The following is a 15,532-nucleotide window of genomic DNA, read 5'->3' on the forward strand; positions in this document are numbered from 1 at the left end:
GACACTCTTAGCTTATGACTGTTCTGATTTCTGAATATTTAACTATATTAGTATCAAAATCACATACAGCACAAGCTGGATTTTGGTACAGCTCATGCTTGGAGTTCAAATTCGCAAGCACATGTTACAAAACAGACAAAAAAATATTTTTGGTTACCCCACGCACGCAAGGGTATCTTTATTGTTGATTTCAATGTCTTTCATTTTTTTCTTATGCATACGTTTATTGATGATTTCTTTTTGAGCTTTTCATCATTTATTATCGATAAATATTACTAGTATTTAATTGGTTGTCAAAATTTAACTTTTTTTTGGTTGGATTTGAGATGTCTGAGGATTGGGCCGAAGCGAAGCCCAAATAATAGAGGGTTGACATTTTCTGGTTTAGGCAGTGGAGTAATAACGTTGCGGGTGGATACAAAAAAGAGTAAAATTAGTTTAATTTCGACAGCTAAACCGACGAGATTCAACATTGAATGCAACTTCCGAGTTCTGACATCTCCTCCACGCTTTCCAAAACAGTGTTGGCAGTTCATAACCGTCCTTTTTATTTTTTAACATTTAAATAAAATCCTATATAAAAAAGGGTCACGTACAACTAATGTAATTTTTTATAGTTGATTGAAGAATAAAAAATTTGAATTTTAAAGTTGAAAAATATTAACTTGATAGTAGAGATCATTTGCGTAGAAAAATATATTTTAAAAGAATACAAAGTATTTTTTTATAATTTTAAAAAATAAAGTATTACTTTTTAAAAATGACAGAATAATATTTAATCTAAATTAAAAAAAAAAGTAAGAGTTTAAATTTGCATAAATAAAAGGTTTTTTCTTTACCCACATCCCTATGGGGTCACCCCAGCGAAAAGGCCACTTTACCCCTGCTTCGGAAATGCATTTTCGAAGTACTTTTTTTTTTAATTTTCTAAGACTTCGGAAGTGCATCTCCGAAAACACCAAATGGGGGGTGTTTTCGGAGATGCACTTCCGAAAACACCTTTTTTCAGATTTTGGGAGGTTTCGGAAATGCACTTCCGAATTATGCAGAAATTGTGTGTTTTTTTGTAATGTTTTTCTTAACAGTCTCGTATTTTTAATTAAAGGAAAACGCCAAATAAAATAAGCGACATATAAACAAAAAATACTAATATGATAAATAAAATCCAAATAATATATACAGGCCGAACCAAATAGTAATAGTGTGCGAAAGATATAATCCGAAAACAAAAAAAAAAAAAACCAGGACCCCTACTGGGTATGCCTAACCCTCTCTCCCTGGGACCTCCTCTGCCGCCTGTATGCCACCGCACGGCCCGCATCAGTGACAATCATCTCCATCACGGCAACTGCCTCTGGACCGCCCTGATGAATGACACCTCGATCCAACGCGTCCCGCCCAAGCATCTCTATCCGTTGGCAGATCGGCAGGAGATCAATGGCGTGGTCATCCTCGGCCTGCTGGTTCTCTAGGATCTCCTCGTGTGCTGGCCTAGGAGCGCCGGGAGCGTCGGGTCTCAGCAGAGGATGTGACACCCGATAGAACCATGTGACATACCCCTCCACACTGTGCCAGTCCTGGGTGACCCGAATGCGACGATACTCCTCCGGTACCACATGACGCTCCCAATCCTCAAATATGCCAGTGAGCTGCACTCGGGTCACTGTGTCGGGAGCAGCCTCAAAACATGAGTGTAGTCGCTGAATGGCCTCCAAGTGACGTCATCGTGCATCGTGCGGTTGAGGTACCCACGGTATGGTCCCACCGCATTGTTCCCCCTCTAGAGAACGTATCTGGCGGCCCTAGGCATGGCGTCATCGTACTCAGGATCAATGTGGAAGCCGTGGATGCGGGAGAAGTAAGAGATGATCCAGCTCTGAAACACAAACACGATAATGTATTAAAAATAAATACGAAACATAAATAAATGTGAAACAATAAAAATGAAACGTACCGTAAGTAGTGTGTAGGATCCGGTCAACTGCCTGGTCCTCTAGTTGGAGGCCTCATTCAGCTTCTGGTATAGGTATGCCAGAGTAGCTGACCCCCAGTTCCACTGGTGAACGGTAGTCAAGTCCATGAAGTAGCGGAGGTAGGTCACGTCGACGTACCTTGCACTCTTGTCCACAAAGATTGCAGCGCCTACCACAAACATGTACCAGCACCGGAGAGCGCAGCCACGGTGATAGTGTACAAATAGGGCGCTATTCGCCTCCTCGGATTCGGCCGCCATCACCAGGTGGTGCTCGAAATAAGCGCTCAGTGTGGTGAACCGGATATGAGGCCCATTTGTCGTGATGCACTCAAAGTCAGCAACTTCGGGCTCCATACCCAAATAGAGCGCCACCCACTCACTGGCTTCGATCCTCTGGATTCGGGAGTGGCCAAACAGCGTCCCCCTGATAGGCAAGTGGAGAAGACACTGCACATCATGCAAGGTGATCGTCATCTCCCCAACCGGTAAGTGGAAAGAAGACGTCTCCCTGTGCCACCGCTCCACAAAGGCCCCCTGCATGCTGTGGCTGATGGTGGTATACCCCTTCATGCAGAGCCCACTAAGCCCTGAAGCTCTCACCGCGTCGTTAAACCACTCAGCAGTCGGTTTAAACAGACTGAAAACCTTCCGGGAGTGGTTCACCATTTTCAAAGGCTCTCTCTCCTGTTACAAAAAAAACAAATAAAAAAGTATGTTAAATAGACCGTTAAGAAAATATTGAATAAACGGCTAAATTATAAATGGTTAAATAATATAGTCGGGCAAATTATAAAAAATACCTCTCTCTCCCAGATACGCCGAGCGACGTGCTCGTGATAGGTAATCAGCACGGTAGTGTCACTGGGCCCTCCCGGGTAGCCCTCCCCTGCTCCTCCTCCTCCCCGTGTGGAGGGTCAACATCTGGTACCTCCTCCGCCTCGTGGTATTTCACTGCCTCCTCCTCCTCCTCCTCTCGCTGGCAGGAAGAAGATACCCGAGCCAGACGACTCCTCGATCCAGATGAAGAGGTACCCTCGTCCATCTGCACGGGAACTCGCACACGTCCCCGACCCTGCCCCCGTCCCTGCGTCGACGCCAGCTGCGCCGCCCGCTCGCGTCTAGCCGACGCAGTCTGGGTCTCTCTACCCTGTCTGATGCGTGCTTGGTTGCCTGACATGTTCCTGAAAACAATTGAAATCAATAAATATGCGAGAGAACAGAAAAAACTAAAAAAAATTCATTTCTGATACACTTCGGAATTTCATTTCCGAAACTGGGAATGGAGGTGTTTTCGAAAATGAACTTCCGAAACACCCCTGCGAAGAAGTTTTCTGCAACTTCCATGGCAGACCCCAAAAACAAACTTCAAAACTATGTTTAATCATTCTAAACAACCTAAATAGCAGTACCAACCTAACCTAATACAATTTTTGCTATTTCTAGACACCCTAATAGAAATTTTAATCATAGATCTAAAACTCGAAAACCTTACCGATTGAAGAGATTGGATGGCTTTTGAATGTAGTATAGCAAGGTTATTGGAGCCTTTGAGGTAGCCTTGGAAGTGGTTTGCACAAAATTTCTCTGGGGTTGTGTTTGAAGTTGAATTAGGGTAAAATGAATGGGGGAGGGGGCTGTTTTGTTTATTCTGCAAAACGCGCAGTATTTCGGAAATGTACTTCCGAAATGCTATTTTCGGAAATGCATTTCCGAAATAAGACAAACTTTGAAAAAAAAGCGCTTTCGGAGATGCATCTCCAAAAACAACTTTTTCTTGCATTTCGGAAATGCATTTCCGAAGTCAGGGATATATATGGTTTTTCACCAGAGGTGACCTAGTAGGTTGGGAGGTGGACAAAGAAAATCTCTAAATAAAATAAGAGAAATGATATATGTACACTCTTTTCAAACACTACACCATAGATATATACAAAAAGCATATTAAATTTAATTTTTTAATAAGACATATTTACTTTGGTTTCTGTGCTATGCTATTTTGTTTGGTAATAGTATAGCCATTTTGTTTGGTAATAGTATACGGTGTACTGTACGGTGTATGAAATATTGGTGTAGAAATTGCAAACCCTGATAAAATAAATGTTTAAAGTCTATAAATTATTATTGTAATCATTATAGAATGCCTATTATACTATGAACCATAATCAACATTCAGATTCTCCTCTATCTAATTTTTTTAATACGCGAACATTTATATATATATATATATATATATATATATATATATATATATATATATATATATATATATATATATATATATATATATATAAAATTTCTTTAATTTATATTGTTTTTTTCTATTTTTTTATCTATTATAGAAATAATGTTATAGAGAAAATGTTTATGAAAATTAAAATTAAAATGGGAGAAGGAGATTATACTTCTTTTTTCTTTTAGAAAAAAGAAAAGTTAAATAATTATGATAATTAATTGTAATTTTAGCAAATTTACTAAATTAAGGGGTGCCCGTATTTGTCCGTATTTTAATGCGCGACAGACCAAAATTTTAGACCCCCACCCTTTAATGTGATCGGCTGCTCCGCTCTGCTTTTTTATGTTGTTTTTACGGGCACATAAATTAACATAAATAAATTTTGACATTAAAAATTGTATCGCCCCGTCCCGTCCCATCTTTTTTATGAATTTTTACATGAGAGACCTAAATGAAACGGTATGGGTGTTTGTGACCCCTAATTATTATTGTAAGTTTAGAAAGCCGAATGTTATTTTTCCTAAATTAATTGTCATTGATTGAACTAAGATGATAAAATATGTCAGGATGAGACTGTATTTATTTTGGGAAAAGCTAACATGTGCCCCTAGGGCACAAGTTAATGAGATATTTATAAAAATATTTCTTTGGAATGCGTGCATTTAATGTATCGAAACTTTAAATATAATTTTATTGTATTTAATTACCTTTAACTTTTTCTAATTATAGTATTCTTAGGCTGACCCATTTATTTTTTCTTAGCACTCTAAATTAATCTTGCTATTAAAATTTACTATCCGGTATGATATATTTTCTTAGCACTCTAAATTAATCTTGCGATGTAAATTTACTATCTAATGAATTTTATAGAACTAAACGTTTTGATTAACAAGAATAATACAAATTTTCTATTTTATCCCTAGTCCTATAGGTGATCAATATCAAGAATAATTTTATCAAGCACTATAAGTTGAACTTACTCACTAATGAATAGTTGTAGGACAATTTACAATTGGCCAAACAATAACAAGTATTAAACACATACTAAAAATAAACTATACATGAATGATACAATTTCAATTGAAAAATTATTTTAGAGCACAAGGTTATTCAAATACTGGATCTCATCCCTAACACTAATAAATTTAACGATTCATAATTTTTAGTACGAAAATTTAACAAATTAAAGATATTATACATGATTAAGTTTTAATCTAGACATATATTGAACAATGCCTCCTCAAAGCCTATACTGTATTTATAAGTTTGAAAATCTCCTTAATCGTCAAAATTCTGATCTCTCTTATGAAAAATAACGTTTCCTTTAAAATAGTCAAATTTCTTTTGAATGGATAATTTTTTTGTCTTCTTCTAATCATGAGCAGAACCAAACAAAAATCTGCACAGACAGTAGAGATGACACAAATAATTCCTTTTGAAGCAAAGGAATTTTAAATGTCTTTTGCCAGACATTAACCATATCAAGTAACATTCCAACGTCTCTGATCAAAGATTCTCCAAGACTCACTTGTGCAAGAAGTCTTCTTCAACGGCTCTTTTCTGTCTCTTTATATAAGGAGCTGAAGACTTGAAGAAACTATCAACGAACTATTGACAAACAAAGAGCTGTAACTTTGCCAAATCAAAATTGCACACATTTATCTTAGAATTTCTTAACACTTGTATATCTTTAAAATTCTTAAGTCTTAAGAGTCTTTCTGTGTTGTATTTTGTTTACACCTCTGATTGTATATCAAGTGTAATACTCAAACAATCTCTCATTTGTAAGTTAGATTGTTATAAGTATATTGTTTGTGTGCTTGAGCATATGAAGTCTCTTGCTTGTGTGCTTGAGTATTATAAGTCTCTTACTTGTGTGTTTGAGCATTGTAAGCCTCTTGCTTGTGTGCTTGAGCAATTATAATTAGTAGTGATTATAGTGAAATCCCTTGGAAGTACAGGGTATTGGATTATTCCTGTTTTATGGGAGGAACCATAATAAATTGCATGTGTATCACTTTCTCTCGCTCTCTAACTCTGATATTGCTTTTATTCGCTGCAAACAACTTACCTTGAATCAGATTCTAGACCTTGTGTTCTGAATCTGATAAGAGTGTTTTGAAAAAGAAAGAAAAAGCCTACACAATTTAACCCCCTTTTTGTGTTTTTTTCAACTTTAGGAGCATATTCCAAATTTATTGGAAAAGGAAAAATTGAGTCTATAATTGATTGTGATAGTGTCTTAATAAAGGGTAACGACCCTATATAAAATCTTTTCAAATTGGGAAAAAGTAATCGATTATTTAGGTCATCCAATCAATTGGAACGAGGACCTAATTGATTGAACAATTAATTTTGCCCATAGATTCCTTTTTTGTACCAACCTCTAGCCTATAAATACAAGCCTCCCCCTTCACTTTTTTCACATCCAGAAACATGAGCTATCTCACCCTTCTCACTCTTTCTCTAAAATATTTTTATACTTTCTCTCATTTTAGGTTAGCTATAGGGCTTTGAGAAAGCCCTTGTGTTTAAGTGAGGAAACTTGTTCTTGAAAAGGTAATAATGTAAATTCATCAAGAGTTCTTTTTCCTCTTGAGTGAATATCTCTTCCTTAGGAAGTGTTTGTTTGGGTTCAAAGCTAAACCCATTAAAAGCTTTGTTAGAGGAATTTAATATTAAGTCGCTGTTTGGTTTGTGAGTTGAGCCACTTAAGGAAAAACTCTCTTTTCGGGTTCCTAAAGATAACCAATGAAAAATCTTCTCAAAATTGTTTCCGACCAATGTCTATAACATATCTAATTAATTTGGGAGCATATCCATCAAATATTTCCTTTTATTGTTCTAATTGATTATAAAAAATTCTAATTGATTAGAACAATAATCAAATCAATTAGAGATTATAACGATCATGTAATCAGTTAGAACGATAACCTAATTGATTAGGAAATGGATCTGATCCATTTTCTTTTCTTTTTTGGCCAATTTTTTCCTATATAAAGGAGTCTTTGCGCTCTTCCAAAACAAATTTTTTGATTAATTACTATTCTTTCTCACTCATTATATTTATTTAAATTGTTCATATACACTAGTCATTATCTTAGTGAAAAGAGAACAAAAGACTTAAAGTTGAGTTATGTTCTTCTGCTGTTTTGATCAAATTGTCTTGTAACTGAAATTCAAGAGCTTAATTCTCTTGTAATATTGTAACTGATATAAAATTTGCAATATGAATCTTTGTAAGAAATTGATGTAAGAAGGTTATGGACTAAACCTGGTATAAAAGCTCAAAGTTGTTAGTGAAAATCACAACGGGAAACTAGGAATGGATTATTCTGCCTGGTTTAAGGCCAGGCCAGTGTAATTTTTGACGTGATCTATCTACCTCTCTCTTTTTATTTTCCGTGTTTTATTTTCCACAACGTAATCTCATCTTCTCATGTCTTAAAATTAATCAACCTTTATCATTTGTAAAAACTTTTCAAAATCAAATTACACAATTTACCCATTCTTGTGTTTGAAGTCACTTGATCAATATTCCTTCCTCCTAGTGTTTTTTGTGTGTTTTAGGACTTTGTTTGATTTCGGGGTAGGGTTGCGTTCTATTGTATTTCCTCTGTTCACGCACGTCTGTAAATTACTTTTCGGAGAAAACATGCAGATGTTAATTTTTAGACATTACAAATACTATGACATGATGTAATATCTTTGGTACCTTTTTCTTATCCCGCATTATATACATTTTTTGTTTGTAATTCCATGTTTGGATGTTTTGGATACCTTAGTGAGATTGGATTAATAGATACTTGTAGTTTAATTTAGTTTGATGATGTTAGGTGCTTAACTCATGTTTAAGGCATCAATAAGTAACTCAGATGTTTTCTTAACTTAGGGACATTCCAACATCTATAGATTATTGCATCAATGATTCTTGAAACAACAACATCATGGGAAATCTTCTCACCAAAACACGTTTGATTTCAATATATCCAGCATTCATAAACCATCTTAGTTATGGGACATTGCTGAATTCTAGTACTGCACCCTTTTTTCCTGCATAAATCTTTAATCCAGTTGCTTTCTTCATTCCAAGTATTATGCCTATGGTTCATGTGCAGCCATGTTAGCACTTTATTCAAAATCCTACTAATAGCACTGCAGCTAAAGAACAGATGATCGATCGTCTCGCAATCCCCACAAAAACTGCACTTGTCATCCGCCAGCATACCAAATCGTTGTAGCCTCTTGTTGCACCCCAAAATTTGCCCTCATATATTTGCAAATGTCATTTTATTTCAAATAAGTGAAATAGCTCAGTTGGTAAGGATTTGAGTGTAAGGCTTATGATTACACCTTGGGGAACAAATAATCAATTTTTAGAAAGAATTAATTAATTTGGTTATTCTTGATTAATTATTTGGTTATTCTTGTATAAATAATGTCTCAATTTTTCATCACAGTTTTCACGTACAATTATATGATATGGTTTAGTTCTGTTTTGTTGGTGGCTACTGTATTGCTGCTGTTATTATGCAAACTGGTTTTTATAGTTTTTTTTCTAAGTTTGGTTGTATCATAGCACATCTTGTGCATTTTAACTTAATAAAATTACCTTTTGACTTGTGAAAAAAAATGATATGGTCTCATGGTCTTTTTTTCTTTTTTTAAAATTATTTTTTGATCTAACAACTTTAGACCTTTCTTACAATTTTCACACTATCAAATTTTCACACACACAAGTCAAAATCACTCACTCTGTATAACAACCCACATGTGCAAAATTCACCACTAATTTTCATTTTTACGATTTCAACACAAAAGTTTTGCAGTAACATTAAACCTCACTTTCACATTCATACACCAAACTACCACCACAAATTCACATCTCCCATTAATAAATAAGCTCCTCACCATTATCAAACTTCATGATTTCTTACCATTAACATACAATACCATTTAGAGAGAGAAGCTCTCCCCTCTCTCTAAACTTATGGTTCCCCATGTTCCCCTCTTTTGATGGGTGTCACCTCCTCTCTTGTAGGGGCTCCCCTCCTTCATGGAGGCTATTCACCACCATTATAGTGGTCATCTCCTCTTCATTGGAGGTTCCTCCCCCACTGTAAGTTTTCCCTCCTCTCTTTTCATTCCTTTGAAACCCTCACTCATGTTAGATCCATACATGCTTTTTCCTCCAACCTCCATCAAGCTCTTACTCCTCTCCACCATTAACCATTAATCGTTTGCAACTCCAAACTCACCTCCACCAACCAATGACCTAGAGTGGTATCGACATGGAAAACGACCTTCACCGGAGCCGCCACCACCGGAAGATAAGGAAGCCCAGATTTTATGTGTGTGTTCATGTAATAGTTTATTTTATTGTGCTTGTTTTGTTGTGGGTTCTATTTTTTCTTGTTTGGTTTGTTTTGTTGGGTGTGTTGTTATTAGACTTAGGTTGTTTTGAGTTTGTGCTCAAGGTATTTGATGAAATTCCTCAAAGAAGCTTGGACGAAGGAAATGTGTTTTGGAGTAAGAATCTTAATATGGATGTGGCAAATCAAACTCTTCTTTTCAGTCAACAATTGTTTCATTCACAAGTTGTGAGTTTAATCAATATTGTGAACTTGAATAATCGATTTGAGCGTGATAAAACTAATGTCAAAGCTAAAGATATGATCTGTAATTGGATAGATTTAAAGATTAGAGTTTCAAAACTCACATGTCTCTTGTGGAAGAATTTTGCTTGGTTGATTGGATTAACGTTTTGGTTTGGTACCTTCCTTTTGGTTTCTATCCTCTCAAAGCTTTTTAATGTCCATAGCTTGTTAGTCTTAATTATTAGTGATGTTGTCAATGTGTGGATGGGAAATGTCCTAACACATTTTCTTTCTCTATGTTTGTACTCTCTCTTTTTCATCTAATGAATGAGATTGTTTTCTATAAAAAAAACATACGATACCAAATATGTAGAAAGAATTTCAACTTTATCATCTCTATAAGCCATGTTTCAAACTAACACCACAACACTTATAATTGTTTGCAATCCAATTCAATATGACACTTTATCATGTTTTTTTATGAACAATAAGACACCATTTATCACATGTACTAATACGTTTTTAACAAGAAGGAACATGAACAGACAAAACAAAAAGAGAACAAACTTTCTCTAAACAGAGGTGAAAGGAAGAAATTCAAAGCCAAGAGGAAAGAAATCAACGGAAGTATTGAAACTGAATTCTAGCCGACAAGACCAGATACCGACGCGACGCAGGCAACTCAGCCGTGACAATTCGCTCTCCGCGTATTAGTCGCCCAATATCATCCGATCTCCACGAATCCGCCCCGGATACACGAACACCCAGCACCGCAACGACGCCGTGCTGTTATATTTATTTTGATAATTTTTTTTCTAATTTTTTTTGTCCACATGAGTTTTTTTATTAATTCACTCATTGCAGGGGTAACATACTTTTTTTTTGTTTTGAATATAAAAACAATTATAAAAAAAATTATGTCCATGACAATATAATTATCCTATGATTACTATGAAAGTAATATCATCCTTAGATTTAATTGAATTGAAATCGTTTTACTTCTGGTAATTTGTCTATGAGAGAAGCATATGCCTTCAAATCTATTAACTTTCAATCTCACACTTGGAGAAAGCACTTGTGTAATCTAATCATTCCTCTCTTTAAGGCTTTCCTTGTTTAGAGTCTTTGTCATAATAAAATACCTAATGATGATAGTCTAAGATTGAGAGACATGAATTGGAGCCCTCAATGTAAGGTGTAGGTGTGTTCGCGGTGCGGTTTGGACGGTTTTGACGTGAAAAATCATCCGAACCGCAATAGAAAAAAGTGTGCGGTTCAGTTTGGATCGGTTGACTTTTAGAAATAAAACCAAACTACACCAAACCAAACCAAACCAATGTGGTTTGGGTTAGTTCAGTTTTTTTACAAAAATTTATTGAGTCATACATACACATATAGGTGACAACATAACTTTGTATTTAGTCATTTATGCGTTATTAAATAACAACAAAATCATCATATTTAGATAACAACTTTTCATTTAATATACAAAAATAAGATTAGATAAAAGTGGAATAAAAAACATAAATGTGGCATAAAACAATTTAAAAATATTATTATGAAGAATAAGTGATATGTACTTGATAAAGAAGATGAGAAGAAGACGCAATACCGCGTGGAGAGATTTGAGAAGACTTAAACTGAAACCGTAAGTGTGAGGAAGAGAAAATCATTCGTAATCGTAAGGCTAAGGCATAATAGGTTTGGGTTTAGGTTGAATATAGGTTAAGAGAAGTTTTAGGGTTGTAACATAATGCGGTTTGGTTCGGTTTATAAAATACAAACCGCAAATCGAACCGCGCGGTTTGTTAGAAAATGACCCAAACACATCCGAACCAAATGCGATTTTTTACGGTTTCGGTTTGGTTTGGTTTTGTGGTTTTCTATTGAGCCGGTTTGGTTTTGAACACTCCTAGTAAGGTGGTTATTCAAGTTGCAATTGTCTCCATTATCAACCTTATCTGGTACTCTCGTAATCAATCCAAAGTAAATAAGCGCTTGTTTCATTGGTAGAAAACTTTAAATTTGGTTCATTTTAAAGTCTCATTTATAGGAAACATTACTAAAAAGTTTTCTAACTCCTCAATCAATGACTTCACCATCATCAAGAAATTCAATGTCAAAATTCAGCGTTCTAATTCTCCCTAAATTATACAAGTTTTGTGGGAACCTCCTTCACGTTGTTGGCTTAAATGCAACACTGACGACTCTTTCTCTACACATTTGGCTTCTTCTATGGATTAATCATGAACTTTAAAGGAGATTTTTTCCATGGTTTTGCTGAGTTGGTGGACTTCAATTTCTTTTTTCTAGCCTTATTGTTTGGAAAACTCTCCTTTCTTTCCTTGCTCCTTTACTCATTTACAATAAGATAGGAATGCCAAGCTTTATATTTGTTAACCATTGAGAGGTCCCGTTGGATTTTGTCTTTTCCTTTATTTTTTCTTGAATTATAAGGTTCTTGGCTTAAGAAAATGACAATTAGTTACATTGTAACTTAATTACATACTAATAAATAAGAATGTCATGACTCACACTCCTTTTTATTAATATTTATATTAATATTCGTTGTTTATTATCAGACTTTTCATGTTTATATTATCTATTAAATGTTATTTTACACAATATTAATATTATAGAATTGTTATATTTGTCTGCTAATTATTAAATTAATTATTTTTAAGTTGCAATATTCATATCTAAAATAAATAGAAATCGTAAAAAGTTATAATTATATAAAGGGAAACACTATTAATATGGCAGTAGAGTTAAATGAAAACATTTTTTTAATGTTCAAATTATAAATGATGTTAATATTCATGTAACATTAATAAATTCAAATAGATAATTGAAATTATATCAAAAAAATTAATAAAAAACTTACGTGGACAAAAAAATTAGCAAAAATTAAAAAAAAAGTATTTTTCCCCTCCAATGTTAGGGTCATAATAATTTTTTTTTCAAATAAAACAAATTTTTTTAAAAATTGATAATAAAAAATTCCACGTGGATTTTAAATAATAAATAAAAATTAAAAGAAAATCCACGTGGGTGTGCCGCGTAAGCGAAATTGAAAATTCTATACCACTTGATTAACTGAGGGGCTAAAGACATGAAATCTTAATATTACAAAGAAGAATTCAATTTTTTGTACAAGAGATAAACCAAATCTTGCTAACATTACATGGAGATTTTGTATATTTAACCTTTAAAAATAAGGTGTTAAAAATATGATTTTTACATTTGTTTTTCAAAAATCCAGTATAACTCATAAAGCTCTAAATTTTTTCAATAAAACGTCATGTAATTTTTTAAAAATCAGATAAAATCTCAGAAATTTTCCCAAAATTTGGTATGCACGCATTTCTTTTTAATAAGTAAAATTTACAAAGGTATAAAAGCACTTTTATTAGATTTGAAGGGTGTAAGATTTAAAAATGGGGTTGACAACTAAAAATCTCAAGGTGATACATGCATAACCCAAGCTTCAAGTAAAAAAAAAGAAGTAAAGTCCAACTTAAATAAAAGGGGATAAACCAAGCTCAATACATTAGCACTTATGTCAGACTCTGACCCTCCTAAAATGTATGAAAAGATCAAATACTCTTTTCAAAATTTTCACCAAAAAACTTGAAATCTTTTGGACGATGCCGAATTTTCTTTTAAAAAGTGAGATTTTATTGTAAATTTTATTAGAAAATTTTAAAATTTTCAGTAGATTTTACTGAAAAAATTTTTGAAAATTCTGGAAGATTTTATCAGAAATTTCAAAATTTACAGTATTTTACCACAAATTTTGAAATTTCCAAAAATAATTACAACTTACCAAATATTCTAAATGAATTACTGAAAATTTCGTATATACTAAATTTTTTCAATATTTTACCGAAAATTTCGTTCGAAATAAATTATTCCTATTCCACCAAAGACATTTCTAAAATAATAAAAAATAGGGGAGTGCCAAGTATAATTTAGGAGATTACATCCCGAAGTAAGTTTTTTTATTAGTTTTGGCAATTACTCAAGTTGGGCTCATTACATTTATGTATCTTTATAAAGCCCATTTACCATATTGATCCAAATACAATTCTTGTCCTAAATAGCTTTTTTTTTTGACTATTAACCCTACACTATTTGACTTAACTAAGGGTGTTCAAAACCAAACCAACCCAATAGAAAACCGCAAATTAAACCAAACCAAACCAAAACCGTAAAAAATTGCATTTGGTTCGAATTAATTTGAGTCATCTTTTAACAAAACCGCACGGTTTGGTTCGGTTTGCGATTTGTATTTTATACTATTTTCGGATTAGTCACTCAACTAATGGACGGTTTTCCCATTTTCACGATACTATTTTCTTCCTGTTTTTCTTCTTACTTTTAAGTTATTGACATTGCCATTTTCACTTGACCATTTCAAGTCTTTATCCATAATTTTCTTTTGCGTGTATATATATCCTTGTCAAATTAAATACTAATCATAGTTTTTTTAACGGTGCATTGATTTCTCTTTAATACTATTAGTAGGAGTATTATTTATTAGGACATAATCTTTTATTTTTTTCTCTTTCCTTTTTATTTTTTTCTTTCATTTATACAAAAATTAAGTCTTAATTTCTCTATCTAAGGTTCTGTTTGGTAAAACTAGTTGGTAGCTGGTGACTGGTAGCTGGTGACTGGTAGCTGGTAGTTGATAGCTGGTGACTGATAGCTGGTAGCTGGTGATTGATAGCTGATAAGTTAATTTGAGTGTTTGGTAAATTAGCTGTTACACTAGCTGATAAATACAAAATGACACAAAATGACATTCTTATTAAGAAATTTATGATTTATTTATCTTATCATATTATATTATTAAATTAATTTATATTTGATAAAAATAAATATATTAATACAAACTTACAAAGCAATTTTAATATATGTGAAAAATTTAAGAAAATCAAAATATTTTAAATTTTTATATAAATTATATAAATAAATTTAACGAAATACATGAAATTTAAATTCAATTCAATTAATAGTAGGTTTGATGTTTGATAGTAGGTTTGATTTTTAATTAAATTGATATGATTGATTGATCATATTTTAAAAATATTAATATGATGAGGTTGCATGCAACAATAAGTATGAAAATCTTATATCCAACCTATCTTTATACTCTTGTGTAGAAATGTACACGGGTTGGATTGAACCGAGTCCAGTCTAATCTGTTATTCAATCCGTTCAAACTTCAATAAAATGAGTTCATCGATCAATCCGTAATTTTAAGGTCAAAACTAACCCGTTATTTTAAGGGCTGGGTTGAGTTTGCGCTTGTGTTTCAAATAATTTTTTTAAATTATAAAAAAATTATAAAACAATTCAATACAATTACATTCATTTATAAAATTCAAATTGCATGAAATATATCATATAATGTTTAATAAATTCATCTATGTGACATAACCTCATTGGTCTAGTACTAGTGTTGGTGATAAATGTTTTTTTTTTTTTGGAAAAACTGCGATTAGTAGTGAGATATTAAAATTATATTTTATTTAAAATAATATTAAATATAAAAAATCACTAATGTCACGTCAATAGATTGGGTCAATGTGTCTACATCTTGAAAAATTCAAACCCGACACCCAAATTAAAATTATACGGATTTTTGCGAGTTAAGTTGAATATACTTATAAATAAACGAATTCAGATAATTTATCGTTAGCAACAGATTTCTGAATAGAC

Source organism: Vicia villosa, linkage group LG1 (assembly GCF_029867415.1).
Source record: "Vicia villosa cultivar HV-30 ecotype Madison, WI linkage group LG1, Vvil1.0, whole genome shotgun sequence".
In the NCBI taxonomy this organism is placed as follows: Eukaryota; Viridiplantae; Streptophyta; class Magnoliopsida; order Fabales; family Fabaceae; genus Vicia; species Vicia villosa.